Source organism: Heloderma suspectum, chromosome 4 (genome assembly GCF_057233095.1).
Source record: "Heloderma suspectum isolate Gila_16-S chromosome 4, 16-S_ref, whole genome shotgun sequence".
NCBI lineage: Eukaryota > Metazoa > Chordata > Lepidosauria > Squamata > Helodermatidae > Heloderma > Heloderma suspectum.
Window position 1 is genome coordinate 171761256 of NC_139461.1, and position 22770 is coordinate 171784025.

The window sequence follows — 22770 nt, forward strand, 5'->3', positions numbered from 1 at the left end:
CAGTGAGAGAGAAAGCAGAGGACTCAGGACAGTGAACGGTTTTGTTCACTGTGCTGGAGTGAACAAATAGCAGTGCTGGAGGAAAAAAATGTCTAGAAATTCCCCTGGTACAACCGTGCAGTGCAATGTTGAACAGACAGCCTACAAAGCCCTTCCTTTCAGCCCACCAGCTCCAGGTCTGGACCATAAATTGTGATTCTCTAGCATTGAGAACTAGAACCAGCAGAGTTACAGCCTGTGGTCTTACCTTTTCCAGGAATCTGCTCTTCATGCTTCTCCCTCAACCCTAAAGAACATGCTAATCTTATAACAGCAAAAGGACTATGGTGCATTAACCTAATCAAGGAATAAAATTGGATTGCTCAAATGGCCATACCTGCCCAAAGAATCCAGCCTTATTCATTCTGTCTTTTCTCAGGTTAATGTTACAAGCCAGTTTAATGTTGGGCAACTGCCATCTGCCCATTAAATGCAACCAGCAGCAAAAGTCTATAAACAGCCACATGAAGAATTTCCTTTTAACTCCAAATACATTCTTTTGTCAAAGACAGCTCTGTCGAGTGACAGGGTGCAAATATGATTGATACCAGGTTGAAAAGTAGGGATTTGTCAGTACTAAGTAAAGACAGCAGGCATACGTGCTCTTCCATGCTTCAAGATGAAGCCCAGGATTAAAGGAAGCAATTTGTGGCTAGAGCACCTCTGTTATGATGCGCTCACCTGGAAAACTGATTCAGCTGCCAGAGGAATCCTGTTTTATTCTTGAACAACAGCTTGCATTTTCACACCTGATTTTTTAAAAAGAGCAGATAGCCCCAAGAGGGCTTAGCCTTTTGGACAATGACTTCTAAAATTATACCGGTGATTTAGCACATTAGCCACATGCTTTTCAAATGACTAAATCACCAAATCTAAGTAAACAGCAAGAAGATGAGGATAATTAAAAAGAAAATAGGACTACCAGAGAATGTTCTACACCACATTAAAATATTTTTATTAAAATGTACGCCTGGGGGAGTGCATTTTATGATTCCATCCACAAAATGTTGTCAAAAGTTATTGGGGAATTTTTATATTTTTAATGGTTTGTTTATTTATTTATTTATTTTCATTTCCTTTCAATACTGCCCAATAGCCAAAGCTCAATAGATGTGTTTGAATGTTGCACTAAACCATCATTTAGCATCGTTTAGCACAGCAAGCCTTGGGTTTGTGCATTTCTCCTCCCCCTCCAGCATGGTCACGAAAAAGGCTGGAAGCTTACACTTTCATTTTACATTAACCGCAGTTTGCAGTGTCATCTGAATCTGACACACAGTAGTTTATCTTAACTATGGTTAGTGGAAGCAAGCCAATTTCAAACTGTGGTTTACAAAGTTGGCTTGTTTCCACTAACCATAGTTCAAGGTTCAAATGACATGTTAAACTGTGGTTAATTTAAAACAGAAGAGGAAACTATAGATTAACGTGATGTCCAAATGCGTCCAATGACAGTTATATGAAATGGATGGAAATTCTGATAGAACAGATTTTGGCAGATGTGTTGTTTATGTAGATAAATTCCTAGATCATTTGATATATCTCAATGATACATTTAGCTTCCTCTCTGCCAGCATATTAACTCAGACATATCTAAGTGTGTATGTCCAGCAACCATGAACAACTCATAAAATTATCGTTTTGCAACACTAGCAGCATGCGCCAGTCAGTGCACCTCTGCCTAAATATTTCCCAAGAGCTGCAAGCTTTGAAAATAAATTAAAGCTCTTCATATAGTCCACTGATAATAATGTACCCACATTTTTAGGCCTTGCGCATTCCTTTAAGTGCAGCTCCAAATACTAACTACAGAACACACATTGACAGGAACACAAAGGGAAATAGGACATCTCTTCACTTCAAAACCTACTATTTCTTTCTTGACATTTCATTGATAGTGACACTGTACATCACACATGTGCTAATAGTCAACAATGACTGCAGTTTTTCCATAATTCATGGGATTAAAGAATGCCACAAGGAAAGAAATGTACATAACAAATCCAGTGTGCTTTGGAAAGCAAGGTAGCACTCCCTGCTCAAAAGAATCAGTGGTCTCTGTAGTGCTGCTTGTTTACATCCCAAAGTGAAGAGTACAACCCAAGAGAAATCCCTGCAGTATCCAAAAAGCATTTTAAAGTTCCAGCAGAAACTTGTGAATGCTTTGAACCATGTTTCTGCTGAAAAGGTTTTTTTCCTCAGAAGATATAAACAGCATCTGCTGAGTACTGACCACTTAGCATTCAACCTGCTGCCAACCTGCATTCTTCAGAGAGACCTGCGAGAGAAATGTGGAGCTGTGCCACTTCTAATAACTGTGACTGGCACCAAGTCAATGCTTTAATGCAGAAAGCTACCCTCTGTTACTAAGCAGATCTTTCCTTTCTTTTGGTTAATGGATTTCACAGCCATTGGCAACAGTGTAAACAGTGTGGGCATATATGCCTGCAGCCCCCAAACAGCAAAACTGAGAAAGAAAAAGGAAAAATTAATGTTGGGCGATACACTTTGCAGGCACAAGCTATCTTGTATGCTGCTGCCTTTTTTGTCCTCCTCTCCTGGGGTCTTCAGTAGGTCCATAGCTAGAAATTTTGGGTGGAGGCACTCTTCACAGGAGAGAGAGGAGGAATCTTAAGTTAATGAAAATAGCAAGACCTAATTCCAAATAGCTTGTGTCTCAGGCCCAAATTGTGTGAATGCGATTAACATGTATGCGGAGAAGCCTGAACAGCCTCAACACTGAAGGAGAAAGGGAAATTTTACTCTTTCTATCGCCTCTCCAAAGCTGCTACTTGCATTTCAAGGGAAGCCACAATGTGTCGGCTCCTGCCAGCTGATTGCAGCTGGTGGTGGATAAATCATAGGGTTGTAAACCTGTCCAAGGCTGGGAAGCCAAAAAGCAGCCTGTAGCAAGGCATGTTTTACCCGGGCAGTGAGTCCAAAGCGTCGAGGCAAAGAGAAGTCCGTTGTCCAGTCCGAGGTCCAAAACACAGGGAACACAAGCACGGTGGCCGAGGCTGAGATCTGGCGTGTGACACGACGTTGCTTCTTCAGCAGTCTAGCCCCAGCCTGCTGACCCCTTTTAACAGCCATGACTTGAGGAAGCTGCATCCAATCAGTCCTCCTACCCTTGAGAGCCTCTCTGTCTTAAACGGACCGAGGCCTGCCTATGCTGCTCCCGGACATGCAGTTGCCTTTGCTCTGCAGGGGTCAGTGGCATTTTGCCCTCTGAATCCTCTGGGGAGACTGCAGCTGGGCCTGGAACCTCCACAGGGGGTGAGGGGGCTCATGCTCCTTCTGTGCTGGTCCCTTCCCCTGGGTCTGGAGCCTGCCATTCCCCTTCATCCTTGGAGGAGTCCGCGGGGGGCATGACACAATGATAACTTTCCTTTAAATGCAAATACTAGCTTAGGAGATGCAATTCTGTTGGAGAGTAGTTATATATGGCTCCTCGACATTCTAAACAGAAAGAGCAGCAACTTACTTAAAATATAAAATATACAATTTAAGAGGCAACTTGAGATTAACAGCACAAATCTCCCTATGTTGTGTATATATACCAATCAAAGAAAAGTAAAGTTGGATCTAATCATTCAATTTCATAATTCATAATTCAGAATTCATAATCATTCACTTCATACACAGAGCAAAAGTGTTTCTTGGGACCCTAAATACATTAATTGAGTTTGCAGAAAAAGAAAGCATTCTGAGAATTGACCATGAATTTAGTCATAGTCAACGTGTTAGATGCTTCTAGGAAAAACAATAGCTCAAGCCCTTTAAAGTTAAACATTGCTGGCCCAAACCAGTTGAGCTGGTACACTACCCACAGAGGGCTGAGTCTCACAGAGCTTATTAGAGCCCTGTTTCCCCTGTGCTTGCGCTGGCAGTGGGATATGCAGCAAGAATAGGAAAACAGGTTTATGCCAGTTTTCAACTGGATTTGGGACCTTTAAAGGGAGGGAGGGAGGGGAGTAGACCAGACCAGACCAGACCAGAATATTCAAGATATGGAGACTTCAGCATTCAGAAAAACGGAGGCTATACTCCCACCCCTCACCCCAACAGTACAAAATACTTGTTCTAGAACCTGTATATTTGTTTTCCCCACATGAGCCTTCATGGAACAAAACCAAATAAATTGACATCAACAGTGGGGGGGGGGGCGTATTTACGATACCAAAACCACATTCAAATTAATTTTGGAGTAGTAAAATGTTCCCAGAAAAAAGCCATGTGTGTGTTTACATGAGAAATACACTTAATTCTGCTTACTTGTACTGTGGGGCATTTCCCTCCAATATGCTAAACATTGGCTGGGATTAAAAAAGCACACCACGTCCAATTTCTTGGGGTATTTTTTTGTCTCAGGCTATTTTTGGATTTCAGAAAGAAAACTCCATCTGGTGGAAAAGTGATTGTTGGAAAACATTTACCCACAACATGTTACATTGGCTGGGACAAAAAATATCCAGCAACCAAGGATTCAGTTGGTGTTTTGGGCAGGGGGAGATTTATCTTCTCCCAGGCACTTTTTGTGTACAGAAAGAAAACTGTAAATTGGAAAAAATCAAAAGTAGTCAAGTTGGCCATAAGAAAAATGCCAAAATTCATGTTGCTGTAATACCTACACTAGGCCAACCAAAAGATTATTAAAAAATCCTGTGATCACACAAAACATTGTGCAAGCTCTCAATATCCCCAGATCTCTTCTTCAGGCACAATGTTATAAAAGGCGGGGGAGGGGGGGAAAAGGTGACAGTGGCCTGGTTCACACAACATGACAGCCAATCCTGGCTTAACTTGCGCGGGAGCTGTTGTGTCATGCCAGGCACCCGTGGGCACCATTTTTGCATAGTGCTTGCAGGTGCCCAGCTTGCTGTGGCTTGTTGTGTCGTGTAAACCCAGGTGGCAGAGGTTGTTTGAGGGTTAAACAACCCTCAAATAACCCATAGCTTGGTTTAGGCTTATTTGAGGGTTGTCTAACCCTCAAACAACTCCTGCCACCTGAATTTGAACAACACAACAAACCACAGCAAGCCAGGCGTCCACAGATGCCATGCAAAAATGGTGCCCCCACAGGCACCCAGCGCAACGCAACAGCCCCATGGGTAAATTAAGTCATGGTGGGCTGTTGTGACATGCGAACAGGCTCATTGTTTGCAGTCCAGACTAGTTAGTCCCAGGTATAGTGTGGGAGGAGGAGAACAGCAGGTCATGTGATGGTTATAGGAGAACTCTGCTGCACTCCTCCCTTGCCTTCTCCTCATGCCACAATCCAGCTTCAGTGCAAACATTAAGCCAGAGTTCTCCGTTACATCAATACCTGAAATGTGACGATGAGGGAGACTCTCTCACCAAATTCTGATTCCCCACATCCCTCTATCACGGAGGCCATAAGTTATTGATGTATACTGACCTAAATTCTTTATTTTTGAGCTTACTCATAACTGTACCTATGCAAAGAGAATGACAAACCGAGCCATGGGAGGGCAGGTAGGAAGGGACTGAGCAGATGGATAAAGTTGGGGGGGGGGTGCACAGAAACATTAGCTTTTGGGAAACATTAGCTAGCACTAAATGCAGGTTTTGAGTTACATGGAATGTATAACTGCATCACACTGGAAGATGACAGAATGAAAGGAGACATAAAAGCATTTTAGAGGAATAGAATGAAAAGAAGAAAGAGAATGGAAAGAAGTACTAAGGCATCTTTGACATATCCATAATTTCTACTTCATTTCTGGCTAATGGTGGAAATTAGTCTTGAGATAGTTGATAAAATCAGCCTGTCTGTGCTGGGTTAGTACCATGATCTGTGGCCAAGCAAGTACTTCTAAAATTGATTTTTCTTTTTGGCAACCAATGGTCCAGTCAATAATAATGTCGTTTGAGAAGGATTGAGTCATGAGGGAGATGAACCTTCCCTTCCATTTATTATGTTTGTATTGTCTCTATTTGAAAGGAGTCCCTCCCCCACCCCCAAATACGTGCATGAGTGTACTATAAAGAAATGGCTATTCTGCATCTTAGTCTCCAGAAGCAGTCTGATTCATGAGCACCTTAGAATTTAAACTCACAGAACACTTTCATTCTGCAAAAGGAAAGGTTATATTAAGGCAATGAGAACTCCACCGCTTCTACATAAAAACTGACACTGAATGATCAGCCATCTTTCAAAAATGACTGTCCAACATGGATTAAGGGAAGACCAGAGAAGGAAGCAACAACATTGCCCTCACTGAAGCTGAACTATATATGACAAGAAACATGACAAATCACAAAATAATGTCAGGACACAAGGTTACATGTCACAAAGGTGCCATTTTTGGTGCCAGCCCCATGTTTCTTGTAAGATATAGCTCTGCCTGAGGAAAGCAAACAGCCCATTTTTTGAAGCATACATTAGGCTACTAATGCCAACAAAACTCAAAGGACTAGCTATTTTACAGTCTCTGCAAGCAACACACTTAAAAGCTATGGAAACAAATTAGCCAAATTACACAGTAATTATGCTTTTCAATGCCATAAAGGAAGATTTTGCTTGATGGTATAAGGTAATAACACAGAACAATACAGAAGCAGCACACTTTTCTCTTTCCTGGGAAAGGAATGAAATGTGTACCTGCATCATTTAAAACAGCTGGCTATCTGGTAATACACAAACAAACAAATGCTGAAAGTTTAGGAGAGGAGGAGGAGACTCACAGAGATATGGGATATTATTACAGAGAATGCACAATTCTGTTACTCATTCTTCACAGTACTGGGAGTTTTATATATGTTTCTATAGACTTATTTTAGGAATCACCTTGTTTTTATGATTCTTAGTTATTTTACTGTTATAATTTTATCCAAGTTATGAGCTGCTTTAAGTGTTCTATAGCAGAACGTAAAAGGTAGGATTGAAAGGTTAAATAAAACAAACAAACTGGGGATCAACAGATAATGGTGCCAGTTTTACCGTCCAAATTCCTTCATGCGTGTTAACATATACAGATACAAATACAGAGCCATAGGTATCTCCTTGATTATTTCTCTATATTGGTAAAACTAATAGGTTATATACACACCTGTGAAAAGAGTGATTTCCCCTTACAAAGGCATTCTAATTCTACCCTAATATATAATGTTTATACAGGTTAACCATAATCTATAATGTTTACATGGATTAACCAGAGTCTAGGCTATTCTTATAGTTTGGCTGGGCAAAATACCAGGCAATTTGCCTTATACTAAAGTTAAACTCACCCACCTGTTATTCCTACAACCTGGATTTCTGATATAGAAAAATGACATTGCTAACACTAGTCCCCAGTATACAAGCCAGTAAAAGGTCACATACGAGGATATGCAATCTGCTCTTGATGACTTATTACCATTTAATCTATCAATTTGCTCTAAAACCTTGCCTACAAACACTTCCATCTGTGGTAATGTTTCAGATTTATCACCTTTCTAGAAGTCTTCCTCTAACATCCTGTTCAAGGAAGATTATAAAAACATGTTCTGTTTCTCTGCAGTATCTTCATGAACCTTGAGTGCTAATCGTACACCTTAGTAGGTGTGATGGCCTTACCAATTCCCCTATAGGTTTCCTGAATCTAATGTGTTAATTATGATTATGGGCCCTTTTTGCTTCAGATAGCTACTGGTCAAAATACTTTTTAAGTATTCACTCTTTACATTTCTATACCACCCAATAACTGAGCCTTGGTTCACAAAAATTAAAACCCTAAAATACAACATGATAAACAAATACAAAACCTTTAACGTACAAACATTTAAAACCGTTTGAAACAATTTTATTAACAATAAAATACCAGGACAACTAACATTCAAAAGACCCATCATATGTCGTCTAATGCCTGGGAGTAGAAGAAGTCTCACCTGGCACAACGAAGATGACAAGGTTGGCGTCAGGTAGACCTCACTGGGGAGCACATTCCACAATTGGGGGGCTACCACTCCCTTGTTGCCATCCTCCAAACCTCCCTCCAAGGAGGTATCTGGAGGAGGGCCTTAGATAATGAGCATACTTGTCAGAAATGGATCATCCTTCCCCCTTCGCAATCAACACCACAAGGACACAAAGCATCACTAATACTACTTTATTTTGCTAGAAACTAGTCTCTTTACAAATGCAGATTCTAGAAAACTCTGACTGCCTCAGGCCCCTAAACAACTACTCTGTGATCCCTAATTAGAGGAGATGAGGAGGGGGAGTGAAGTTGCCAACAGTTTGGGCATGAACCTCATGGCCAGAACTGCTTTGTAGTGATGCCCCTCCCTTAAGGTGGCTCCCTCCTATGTTGGCTTCCAAGAGTGGCTATCCTGGTTGAGCGTCTGAGCCCTGCCCCTAACTTTTCCCGCTTTGCGACATGCCCTAACATCTCTCAAGTCATGCCCCTCTTCCTTCTCCTCCTCAGAAACTTGAGTTTTCACAGAACCTCACCTGATGAGGAAGAAAAGGAGACATAGGGCTTCATGTCATCAGCATACTGATAGCAACACACTTTAAAACTCCAGATGACCCCACTCAGGAGTTTCATGTTAAATCCTATTGAGGACTATTTAACCAACCTTTGTGGAGCTCCATACTGGAGAATCCATGGGGCAAACAATATCCAAGCACCACCATCTGGAGCCATCCATCCAAGTAGGAGCTAAACCACTTGTAATGTAGTATCAACCACTCTCAACTCAGTCACCGCAAATGAATACCAAAGTTCATGGTATCGAAAGCATTAGAGACATTAAGAAGAATCAATAGGGTCACACTCCCTGTCTTTCTCTCGACACAGTTTATCATATCAGGCAACCAAGACTGTTTCCCTGCCAAAACCTGGCCTGAACCCCAACGGTAGTGAATCCTGATAATAGGTCTCATCCAAGAGTGTCTGGAACTGGCTGGCAATCACCTGCTCAAGGACCTTGCCCAGGCAAGTAATATTCACCACTGGCCTAAAGTTGTTAAGTTAAAGTTATTAAGATCTTCCAGGTGCAGGGGGAATTTCTTTAGGACTGGTCTCGGCACCACCTCTTTCAGGTGGCCCCGGACCACTCCCTCTTGCAAGGAGGCATTTATCACTTAATCAAATGGTGATTCAACTATTAAATAAGGATGGCAAAATGATAACAGATGACAAAGAAAAGGCAGAAGTGTTCAATTCCTACTTTGGTTCAGTCTTCTCCCAAAAGAGGGTCTATGACCCCACTGGCAAAGGCGAAGTACAGGCTGAAGGAGCGGGATTGCAGCTTGAGATCGATAGGCATATGGTCAAGGAACACCTAATTACTTTGAATGAGTTCAAATCTCCAGGGCCAGATGAACTGCACCCTAGAGTAATAAAGGAACTGGCAGAAGAACTCTCAGAACCACTGTGTATTATCTTGAGAAATCATGGAGGACGGGTGAAGTGCCAAATGACTGGAGGAGGGCTACTGTTGTCCCTCTCTTCAAAAAGGGCAAAAAGGAGGAAACTGGGAACTACAGCCAGTCTGACATCAATCCCTGGGAAAATTCTGGAGCAGATGATAAAGTGATTATTCTGTAAGCACCTTGAAAACAACGCAGTGATTATTTGAAGCCAACATGGATTTGTCAAGAACAAATCCTGCCAGACTAATCTGATCTCATATTTTGATCAAGTAACTTCCCTTGTGGACTATGGGAATGCTGTGGACATAATATATTTCAACTTCAGCAAAGCTTTCGACAAAGTGCCCCATGATATCCTGACTAGCAAACTAGCTAAAAGTGGGTTAGATGAAACAACGATCAGGTGGATCCACAGCTGGCTACAAAATCGGACTCAAAGAATACTTGTCAATGGAATCTTCTCAAACTGGGGAGAGGTAATGAGTGGAATACCACAGGGCTCAGCCCTGGGCCCGGTGCTCTTCAACATTTTTATTAATGACTTGGAGGAGGAGGTGCAGGGAATGCTGATCAAATTTGCAGATGACACCAAATTAGGCAGGATAGCTATCTGTTTGGAAGACAGGAACAAAATTCAAAGTGATCTTGATAGGCTGGAGTGCTGGGCAGAAAACAACAGAATGAAACTTAATAGGGATAAATGCCAAGTTCTGCACCTGGGAAAAAGAAACCAAATGCACAGTTACAAGATGGGGATACTTGGCTCAACAATACTACAAGCGAGAAGGATCTTGGAATGGTTGTAGATCACAAGCTGAATATGAGCCAACAATGTGATGTGGCTGCAAAAAAGGCAAATGCTCTTTTGGGCTGTATTAATAGAAGTATAGCTTCCAAATCACGTGAAGTACTAGTTCCTCTCTACTCAGCAGTGGTTAGGCCTCATCTGGAGTACTGTGTCCAGTTCCGGGCACCACACTTTAAGAAGGATGCAGACAAACTGAAGAGGGTCCAGACGAGGGCAAGAAAGATGATCAGGGGACTGGAAACAAAGCCCTATGGGGAGAGACTGAAAGAACTGGGCATGTTTAGCCCTGAGAAGAGAAGACTGAGGAGAGATATGATAGAGCTCTTCAAGTACTTGAAAGGTCATCACAGAAAGGAAGGCCAGGATCTCTTCTCGATCATTCCAGGGTGCAGGTCACGGAATAATGCACTCAAGTTACTTGAAGCCAGATTTCAGCTGAACATCAGGAAAAACCTCCTAACTGTTAGAGCAATACAACAGTGGAACCAATTATCTAGGGAGGTAGTGGTCTCCCCCACACTGGAGGCACTCAAGATGAAGCTGGACAGCCACTTGTCAGGGATGCTTTGACTTGGATTCCAGCATTGAGCAGGGGGTTGGACTCGATGGTCTACAGGCCCCTTCCAACCCTACTATTCTATGATTCTATGACTTCCCTGCCCCAGTGAGCTGTTCCTTCTCTGTCAGTTTTAAGAAGAAACAAGGGGCAAGGATCCAATATGGAAGCTGTCACATGAACCTGTCCAAGCAATTTGTCAGCATCCTTGAGCTGTACTCACTGAAACTCATCCAACAAGACTAGAGTACAACACTACTCTGTAAATCTCACCTGATTTACCTGCTATAAAACAGAGTCTAAGTCCTGGTGGATGAAGGAGATTTTATCCTGGAAGTGCCTTGAGAATCTGTCACAGCAGGCATCTGATAGTTCTGTAACATCATTAGGATCAGCATATAATAACCCCCAAACAACGCTTAAAAGCTCCACTGGATGACATACAGAAGAAGCAATAGAGGCAGAGAACTAATGATTCTTCACTGTCTTCACTGTCCCTGAATAAGCTCGAACATGGGCACACATCAATGGGCACTCCATCCATGCTAGTCATCTCCCCACCTGTTTAATTCCTCTCAGCTCCAGGGTATATTGTGGCACTGTAAGAGCTCTACTAATCAGAAGAGGGTGCTCACGAACAATAACCACCCAGACCATTTCTTCATTCCACAAATTGACCAAGGCTCCAATAGCAGAGCCAGCCCATTATCAGTCAACCCCCCACCCCCAAGCCCTCTGGAAATCATTTGAATCCATTAGCCTTCAGGGACGGACCATCTTAATAGGTCTCGCACCCTTGCAGAGAGGAAAAGGTGCTGTATCTAAACCTCAACAGGAGGTGATCTGACTATGACAAAGAGACCACTTCAAAATCTCCTCACCTTCAAATCACCATTTCTAAGGCTGGCTGAAAAAATCAAGTCTAGAGTGTGTCCTGCTACATGTGTTATGCCGATGACATGTTGGGACAGCCCCATGGTTTTCATGGAGGCCATGAAATCCTGAGCTGCCCCAGATAAGGTACCCTCGGCATGAATGTTGATGTCCCCCAGAACCAACTGGTTGGAGGACCTCATCGTCACATCCAAGACCATCTGTCAGTTCAGGTTCGGAGACTGCTGTGCAGCAGGGTGGGCCATACACCAGCAGAATCCACAATCTGTCCTGGTGGGCCAAGACAAAATGCAAACACTCCAGACTAGTAGTCAGACAGACAGGGAACCGGGAAAGAGAGAATTCGTACAGACTATGGCAACCCTGCTCCACAACCCTCAAGTCTACCCTGATGCTGAACCAAGTACTTGGGAAACACAACCTAGTGCTTGCCCACACATATTTCAGTTATACATGCCAGATTGGCTGCCTCATCCACTATTAGATCATGTATGAGGAAGCTCTTATTATGCGCCCATCTGGCATTTAAGAGCAGCATTCAGAGACCCAAGGGCAGAATGACAGGACAACAACCAAACTTCTGGGTGGGAGGAGGGCCAGAGCACAGCACAGTTGTTAACTGTCTGACCTGTTGTTCCCCTTACTTGGCTAGCCCTCCTTCTAATACCACATCTCCCCCTAATCATCACTATACTAATTAGGGCTCCCATATTCTCTCCCCCAGTACATAATCAGGACCTAGGGAGGAAACCATTCCACCCCCCAAGACTCCAAAAAACCCCAAATTAGCCAGTTGTTAAAGGCGTGTCCCTTGCATCCCACCTGAAGCTGCTCCCCCAAAGCGGCAGCCCCCCTTACATGTCACCCCCTTTGAGGTCACCACCGCTTCGCATCAGGCCTGGCAGATAAAGACCTTTCCCCAGAATCAAGCACAGCTGGCTCAAGTTATCCATCAGCCTGGAGGAGGTTCTTCACTATTGCTGGCTATGCCAGCTTTCCCCAACAGCAGGAGCAACAATCCAACAAACACAAAGCAGCAGTGCAGAGCAAGGGCTGGGCAGATGGCAAGACACAGCTCACCTGCCCTGCAGAGTGTCCCAGATCCTCCCCAGCATTCCACAGCAGGTAGAACTTGGGATGATGGCATGGCTTGTTCACTTGTTGTATTGTTATATTTGAAGGAGAAATATTAACCTGATATAAATCCCCTCTCCTTTCCAATGGGGAGAAAATATAAGTGAACCAGGCTGTACTGTATATATTTCTCTCCTTCGAGTACCCAATTTAAAACAAAAAATTCTGAGTAAAGATTGGGTGATCAGGGATACAATAATAAAATATGGTACAACCCAGTTCACTCATTACTTTTTCCCTACAACTACTGGCAAGAACATGCAAGAGCTCAAGATTCATACCTGTAACATGAAAACTAATCTTCAGTCACACACACCAAAGAATTCTCTTGTTGACTGACACCAAATCCAGTAAGAAACTTAAGACATCAACTTACTTTTGGCTTGTTTACAATACAGCTCGGGTACTTTCAGCTTTCTGAACTGGGTAGCTTTGTCCCCTTACTGCCTATTAGCCCAAGAAAGCTAAGAAGTTCACAAGCCTAAGAACCCAAGTTTTTACAAAAGTATCAGCAATGTGCATAATACTGGAACAAGAAAACATAGTTATTTCAGTGCACTTGAAGTCAATAAAAACATCATCCTAAGTACTACCATGGAGACTATATGAATGGGAAATTTGAATGCATAATAAGGTCTGGCCTATGTAGAAAAGGGGAAACCACCTAACAAGCCAAAGAGAGGGAAAGGCAGTACTTGCAACAACTTCCACCTGCTTCATAAAAAGCAGTGCTAGATGCAGGCATAGGGCCTCTTAATCTGATCACAGAAGGTTATAGAAACCCCACTGATTGTAGGCACACTGATCCTTGACAAACCATGACCATTCCCGAACAATATTACTTCAATCCTGTCAGGATTCCATTATAGCCTACTCTCCAGCTGACCATGGAATCCGAACAGTAGCTTAGGACAGAGATATCTCAGTTTTATCAGCATATGGATGACAGCCAACCCCAACGCTGCAGATGATCTCTATCAACAGCTTCATGCAGATGTTAAACAGCAGGAGCGATAACCCTGAGCCCCGAGGAACCCATTTCATAACCCTCTGGAAGGCAACATGCTCTCTCCAGTGATCATCCTCTGAATCCCACTGGACAAAAATAAAAAAGACAAATTAATCCACTAGAGGAGTTTCCCTGAAACACCTGTCCCATGTTCTATGATAAGGAACCAACCAAATAAGGAAGATTTGAGGGGGAAAATCTTGGGGGAAAGCCACCAACAGTTCAAGCAAGATCAGTAAGGATGAATTCTCATTATCAGTCTCCAAAGATCATACACCAGAAATGACCAAAGCCATCTCTGACTCATATCCAATATAGAAACCAGACTAGAAAGGATCAAAGAAATTCAGGTAAACCTGGAGTTGTTCAGCCATGCATGCTCCTGAAGCTTGGCCAGAAACAGAAGACCGGACACAGGCTGGAAGTTTCCCATATCTTTCCTTATTCAATTATGGCTTTTTTAGAAATAGTCAAATCATTGCTTCCTTCAGAACTGGAGGAAACTCACTCTCCAGTAGTGAAACATTAATAAGCCTGGCCAAAATGCCACACAGCTTCTACCCACTGGCTTTAGCTAGCCAAAAGGGACAAGGCTCCAGCTTACAAACCATGGCTTTTACAACCCTAGCTATCCTCTCCACATCCTCATGGAAGATCAAATCAAAATAAATTTGGTTATTTATCTTGGTGCAGAATTTTAATTTCAAAGCACAGAATACACACATACCTCAGCCTGGTTAGAGCCTACAGGAAGTATTAAGATGCCTGCTGAGAGGTAGTTAAGGCATCTCACCTTGGGCATGGGTTTTAGAGTCACTTACTGGTGGAGGAAAAACCGTCCAAGCAACTTTATATGCAAGTCTGTCACCTCTCTTAAATAATTAAATATACAGAATGTGATTAGCTACCATTTCCATTCTGCCAGACAACAACATCTGTGCCACTCATCAGAAGCCTTTCAAGTGTCCTCTCATGTTGAGGCTCAGAGGGTGGCAACAAGATACAGGGCTTTTTCAGTAATTCCCCCCACACACACACTCTGGAACGCTCTCCCAAGGGAAGCTTGCCTGGTGCCCACACTGTTATCTTTCTGGCACCAAGCTAAGGTTTTCCTGTTCTCCCAGGCTTTTTTAAAGTTTTCAGTGTCTTTTAAAGTCTAAAAATATTTTAGTATTTTCTGTTTTATTATCCTAGTCCTTGCAATGTGATATTGTATTTTACTGTGTTAGCACATCTGTTAGTTTTATATTGTTGATTTTATTGTGATTTTATTTGTATTTTTATCATTGCATCATGTAAAATGCCAAAGAAATTTATTTTATGAGGCATTTAATAAATTTAATAAATAAATGAATATGGATGCAACACTGAACTACAGTATAATGTCATGTGAATGAGCCTCAGGCTTGTGAGCTCTCCCCTCCCCTCTGTTCCAATAGCGTGATCATGAGGAGGAGTTTGGAAGCTTTTGTTCTTATTTTCAACTAGCTGCAGCCTGCCATTATGTGTGAACCCAGACAAATTGTGGTTAGTCTTAACTATGGTTTAGGGCAGAGGCAGGTAACCCATGTCCTCCCTCTGTGTGGCCAAGACACCTCCAATACTTTTGTGCTGCTGCCACCAGAGAAAAAACAGGATGGAAGAAAGTTTGAAAGCATGGATCTCATCAGATCCATGTGTTCAAAAGCCTTCCCTGCCCAAGCAGGAAGAAACAGTGCTTTAAAAGCAAAGATCACAGTGGATCTGCACTTTCAAAGGGATCCCTGCCTGGGCTGGGAGGGAACAAACTCCCCGTCCCCCAGCAGAGAGAGAACAGCACTGATCACCTGAGCAGTGCAGGGGGAGGGATCACAGGAAAGCGAAGGTTTAATCCTTCCCTCATCTCATGAGCCTGATTAAGATCCTGCCCCTGCCCCTCTGCGCATTGCTAAAAAGCTTAATAGCCGTATAGGGTAGGATTTTCATGTGGATCATGGGGGGAAGGGAAGAGAGTGAGTGTGTATGTGAAAGTGAACTGGGGTGTATGAGTGGGAGGGTGTGATCGGGGGGGTAGAGATCACATGTGAGTGTGACAGAGAGAATGGGGGGAAGGGGACCGCAGACCCACCCATGCTGCCCCAGAAAGATTACCCCTGAGGGAATATGGCCCTCAGGGGTAAAAAGATTGCCCATCCTGGTTTAGCAAAACGAAACATGGTTTCTGATCCTGGCATGTTCCCTAAACCATAGTTAAGGCTAACCACAGTTAACAGACTATGGTTAACTGAAAACAGAATCTTCCTGAGCTCCTCTTCACAGGAACCCTGGAGGAAGAGATAGGAAGGGAAGTGCAGTTAGCCCAAGGTAATGCTGAAACCAAAGTTCAGCATTATGACCAAACCCAGCCCATGTTTACTTATTTATTTGTCCCTGCATGAGTGTGTGTGTGTGTGTGTGTGTGTGTGAGAGAGAGAGAGATGAAAATGAGAGAGATACAAAGAATAAATCAAGATAAGGAAGCAGCTTTTGGATCTGGGACAAACATTCGCTTAAAGCTGTTCAAACCATCCAAGTTCTCAAGCAAAGTTCCTGAAGATACAGCCACCCACTAGGAAATGGCCTGTGGCTAAGGATTTAGGTAATTAGATTACACAAATGACCCTTTTAAACACAAAGCCAAGCCTCCTCCCCCCTAAATAATTCCTTCTGAATCTCCCCACCAAGCAATCACCACCTCTTTTTAAATGTGCTATTAAAGGTAATTATCAACACTCAAAGAGCTGGACTCTGCTTGCCCTATTATTTGGAAGGGGAAAAGCCCTGTCACTCTGCAATTTAATACTATGTGGTTACTTCAAAACCTTGAGACTAGATTCTACTTATTAAACATGCCACAGCAACACATACTCTCTCCTGGTGACTGAAAAAAGACACTTATTCACACTTATGTATCACCCTTGACCCAATAAATCACAGAGCACTTTATAGTTTTTTTTCATCTGTTTTGTTAACACAGAACTAGGAAAACAGAAAATTTAATTATGTGTCTGGTTATTCCAAGGCAGCAAGTCCTTAATAGTTTTCAAGCTGAATTATCAAGATCATGTGTCAAATCACTTGAACGTGACTAAAAGCAAGGCAAACAGCATCTGCAAAACTAAAGAGGATCCAAATGGCTTAGATCGGTGGCTTTCAATCACTTAGTTCTGGGGGTTCCTTGGAAACGTATCAGGGCATCCTGCACAGAGATTAATAATAACAGCAGACAACGATTTCTGAAGTCTTGTCCATGATTACTGAGGCTTCTCTGAAATGCTCAGCTACAGAGGAGTGCTGAATGTGTACCAAGGTGCACTCATGCAAGCTGCAACACCCAACATACTCAGGCCTATCCACTGCTAAGAATGCATGAAAAGAATGTGGACCCTAGCACACATCCCAGAATCCTCTGCAATATAAAGGAGTTCCATGGCAGATAAACAGGGGATATGAAAAGCATCCCCTGAAGATATTACAGCAGTCTTCCCAAACCTGGTGCCCTCCAGATATTATGGACTACAATTCCCAGCGTTCCTTTTTTAATCTATTTTTATTTTATTTTTATAAATGAAATAAACACTACCAATAACATAATCAGAATCTTCAGTTTCCAACATTACAGTATTCTGAGGAAAAGAAAAAAGGGAGGATAGCAAAAGAAGGAAGGGGAAGAAGGAAGGAAGGAAGGAAGGAAGGAAGGAAGGAAGGAAGGAAGGGATTATATTAAACTTCAATAAGAACAAACCAAATATCCAAATATAAATCCAGTTGCAGATTATACCTACACAGCATTCTTCCAAACACTGCAAATATTATTAAATCTTCAATCCACTACACCACAAACGGTAAACCTTATCTTTCAATATCACAACCTCACAATTCCCAGCATTCCTGACCAATGATGATCGTGCTGGCTGGGACTGAAAGGAATGGTCAAAAAGATTTGTAGGGAACCAGTTGGGGAAGGCTTGTATACAGTTTGACAACCACTGTTTACATTATACTTTTTCTGGTGATGGTAGAAAGTTTGCAAGTTGCACAAAACTACTCTGTTCAACTACAAGGAGAGAGTGTATGTTGCTGTGACATGTTTAATAAGCAGAATCTAGTCTCAAGGTTTTGAAGTAACCACATAGTACTGAATTGCAGTAACAGAGGACTTTTACTTTCCACTCACATTAAAAAGGACCAATAAAAGTATCACCTTAATAATTATGGATTCTCTCAAGACTCTGAAATAAAATCACTGTTCAGTCCTCTGCATAACTGGTGGCTCTTTTCCACACTACAGGGCAAGTAACTAAAAACTGCCAAAGTCACTATCATATGTAAGCTCATTTAAACTAGTGACCTACCAAGCCAAATGGAGCTGAATGTATGGGAGCCTGACAAGTGCTTGACAACCTCCAAAACAAAACCAAGAACATTTAAATTGTATTTTTATTAGCTACTGTAAACTGCCCTGGAAGTTTGAATTGCAGGACAGTGCAGAAATCAAAATAAACAAACAGGATGTCTACTGAATTCATAGAAAACACCAAACACACCCCTACAGAAACAAGCAAAGGAGAATAGCCAGAAGACAACAATTAAACAAGCCAAGATAAAGGCTACTGTTCCAGGACAACCTGATGTTAATAACCCTGGAATACATTGCTCCAGCTTGTTCAGCTGTGCAACTTCTTATCCTTATCCAATTTTGTTTTAGATGTACTCTTTTAGAATGAATAGAGGTAAAAGATTTTGCAGGACTTAGGGTGGCTTTGTGTTTTGTTTTGCTTTGTTTTTAACGCAAAGCACCTTTTTTTAGTGGGCTTTGATCATTAAAGCTTGCTCCAGATATATCAGGAGACCAAGCTATGAGAACAAGTCACAGCAAGCCTCAGGTAAATGTGCCCCCTGTTCCCCTTTCCTACTCTTACATACAGCAGAGGAGGAGAGGCTTTTGATTCTCGTGATGTCCAAACCTGGGGGACTGTGACTTGTTTAAAGAAGCCATGGTCTGAAATCATGGTTTGATTTTGGCTTGTTCTCACTAACCATAATTTAAACAAACAAGTGGAAGTTTCTGGAGAGGGGAGGAGGAAAAGCACAAGGCTCAGTGCAGTTCATTTTCATAGTAGGAAACTATGGTTTTCTGTTTCATCTCAAGTATCTGTTTTACCACTGAATTATGGTCAGTCAACAAAGACACACATCTCAGCTCAATACTGGTGTGAGAGGACACAGGACATGAATAACAGCAAGGCTCTAGAGACTCTGTTATATGCAACAGATAATATACGGGAGCAGATCCTCCAAAGTTCATGGTATATGTCAGGGGTCCCCGACCTTTTTGGACTTGTGGGTGGATTTAGGAATTTGAGATACTGCTGTGGGCACCACCACAAAATGTCTAATCAATGGGTTGCCGCTTTGGCATCTACCTTTCACATCTATGGATCTTAGGCTGCATTTTATTCAGCAAAAACTTTTGCTTTAATAAGAGATTGTCTAATTCACTAATTCCTGGCAGTGCAATACAGCTAATGCTTCTTTTAAACATATGCTTTAGCAATGTCCAGTGGTTGCTTATTTTTGTGGGGAGGTTATTACACATACAAAATTTGTACTGGAACAGTCGTTAATATTCACAGATGAACACGCTCTTTTAAATTATTTACCTGCTTCATGGAAATTAACAAATGGTCAGTGTAAATTGATCCTCTGCACCCTTTTGACAGCTAAAAGACTAGCATTACAACAGTGGAAGGATAAACACTCACCTCTTATAATGCAATAGAGTGAGGACCTTACAACACTTTCAGTATTTGAAAGGGTGGCATATAGATGTCACCTTCAAATGGATACTGATTTGGATATTTGGTCCACTTTTGTTGCAGCCTATGTATAGTTACTAGAAAGTTGTATGCATTTCATACAAATCCATATATGTATATTAAAAATGGAAAAATAAAAACAAATTAAACATGGAAAAATTTAAAAAAAAAACTTCAAAAATTATTTTAAACATTTTAAATTATTTTTCAGGTGCCCACATTGGGGACCGCTGGTGTATGTGGTAACTTTTTTCCTATTTCAAAATAAGGACCTCCAGCCTTGCTCCGCTTAGAGACCATATCCTCCTCTAGCAGAGAGGCCTCAGCCTTCCGCTCCATAAAGGTAAGGTCACCCCCCCCACACACACACACACAGAAAGAGAGAGAGACCCTACAATTTAAGTAATTCTGAAGACTGGGTGGGGGGTGTAATTCCACTCATTGCTAGGCTTGTCTGCAAACATTTCTATTCCACCCAAGACCTTTAAAAAAGCTTCCTTTATTACTCTTGGAGGGTAGGGGGGATACCAAACATTGATTTTCATTTTATAACCATTATTAACCTTTTGTGACAGGCCCAAAATAATCTGGTTAGAAAACTGCGATACATTACAAAAAAATGGGGGAGAGACAGAGAAGGATTTTTTAAGATTATGATTTCTCAATTCTATCCCTAGGTTAAAATTTTGCAACTAGAACATTTGTGTTGCTTTCAGGAAACTGAAACAAAATTAAAAACCAACCATAAAAACAAACTATTTATATATAATGGTGGAAGATCCAGCCCTACTAAGGTTCCTTCCCAGGGTCAGCTGAAGACATTTTGCTACTTGAAGCAAAGGACAAGCTGTTTCCTCCTCCATGTACAATTCCACATACAGAAGCTGACTGGACTGGCAATTAAATCTTACTTCAACACTGGTGACTGGGCATCTGAGGCAAGCAAGCTAGTTTCTGGGGTACAAGGCAGGCTGTGTGGCCCACAAGCTCTGTCCCCGAGCACCTACCACTGCTCTGTGCCCCAGCACCTGCTCCCTGACAGGGATAGCCCTGTTCCTCCCTTATGAAACCAGTGTGAAAGATCCCACAGCAGCAGCAAATTAATTCTGTACATCAAGAAAGAATTCAAGATTAGATAAAACCCTCACCTGTACTCTAGTCAACTCGTGGTTAAGCAACCTCCGCTTTGCTGGCATTTTACCTCTGCTAGAGGTATTCTTTCCCTTCTATAAGCATGATCACATCACCTCTAAGCCTATGCAATAGTTTACTTTCTACATCAGCTTCAGGCTACTAGTCCTTATAGGTGAAGACGGAATGCTTTAAATAATCTCCCCTCAATCTTCTATCTTTTCTAGTGGTCTTGCTTTTTGAAACTCAAATCCTTTTTATCTCTCACCTTCCTTCTCCTACTACCACCTTCAAGCCATGTGTCATACTATTCCACACATACACAGCCTACCATCCCACCCATCACAGCCTACCATCCCACCTTTCCTTCCACTCATTCATATTAGGAGGAATAGTGGGGCTGAGAAGGAAGTAGCTGCTTCAGCCTTTCCCTTCCTGCTCTTTGTTCATGCAAAATAGCCCTCCTCAAGCTCCTATTCTTCCCACAAGGGTAAAGAGCCAAGGACCCCTATTTCCTCCCCAACACACACACAGACAGGAAAGCAGCTAGGGAGCACAATTTTGAGTAGACAAATGGAAGAGGGGAAAGAGTTAAATTACATTGCCATTTCTCTGTTCAAACCAGCAGCCCTTGTGAAGCTGCTTTTCGGTTAAAAGAATACAAAACATGTCAGGACACTGACTCCCATATATCACCTAATTTGGCCCCCAGCTGATCCTCTTCCGCCCTCTCATATGCCTTTGACCCACCTGATTTAGACTGTCAACCTGGAATCTCCAGTGTGGTGCCCGTGGGAACCACTATGCCTGCAAGTACATCCTTGGGCACCCACCAGTCTCCCTGGCCCTCTTGATTTTTTTTAAATAGATTTTTTAAATTAATTTTTTTTTCCAGTGCTGCTAAGTGAGCTATCAGGCTCTAGCACCATCTTTATTTCCAAGAATGCCTCTGGGCTCCACATGGACCTCAGAGGCATTGCTAGAAAAGAAAAATGATAGGAGCCTGAAGCCCAGTGCCTGGTTTTGAAACATGTCTGACCGGTCAGAAAAAAAGGAAAACATATAAGTGGGGATGGTAGGGAGGATCCTGGGGTCTATAGGGAGGGTGGGTAGCGAGGATGGGGGGTTTGCCCATGGCCTGTGTGTTGCCTTTTTTTTTTTAATGTGATATGTGTGTGTTTTGGTATAGTGTGTTTTGCCTGGGTTTGGGGGTTGGTGTGATGCAGGGCTTTTGGCCTGGGGCTTTTTCTGTGGTATGTGTGCAATTTGCCTGTTTTAGAGATGGGTGGGTGGGTGTTTTGCTTGTGTGCACGTGTTTCTCTGAACATCACCAGTTTACACTCTCTGAAAGGGGTATTTTATTGTGCGTTGTGGGAGCAAATATGTGGTTTGCCATTTGGGGCTCAGACCCGACTTCTGGCTTGTACTCATTTCTTGGCCAAGGTACTTGTCTCTGAGCCTCATCAGTTTGCCTTCTGGGAAGTGGGTGTTGGTGCAAAAAACTGGATTCAAAAGAGTGATTTTGTGTTTTGGACCTCTGACTTTGCCTCTGCCTTCTACTAAGGTTTTTCGGCAAGTGATTTTTCTTTTAGCCTCACCAGTTCGCCTTTTGGGAAATTGGTATTTGGTGACTGGTCATGCCCACCATGGCAACCATTTTGTGAATGGACAAGCCTCCCTTAACAGCCATTTTGTGAGAGTACCCATGACATTCTCTCAAAATTCCAAATATGCCCACTGGCCAAAAAAGGTTGAGGACCCCTGTGTAAACCCTCTGAGAAGGGTCTGTGTTTCTCCTACGTTCTGCACAAAGCCTAGCATAGTACTGGTGTGAAAGGAGATGTTAAACAGTACTGGCAATGAAGTTAAGTGATGCTTTTAAAATGTACTCAGCATAACAGAATCCGAAAAGAATCCTACAAATACTTTTGCTGCACAACCGAGAATGTTTTGCTATATTTGCTTCCCTTTGAAATGCGT

At 42.4% G+C, this 22770-nt stretch overlaps 1 protein-coding gene across 4 annotated transcripts in view; it reads right to left on the reverse strand.

Moving 5' to 3' along the window:
* ACBD6 (acyl-CoA binding domain containing 6) overlaps positions 1 to 22770 on the reverse strand; it is a 143040-nt gene that overhangs the window by 51427 nt on the left and 68843 nt on the right. The gene's annotated exons all lie outside the window — the stretch shown is intronic.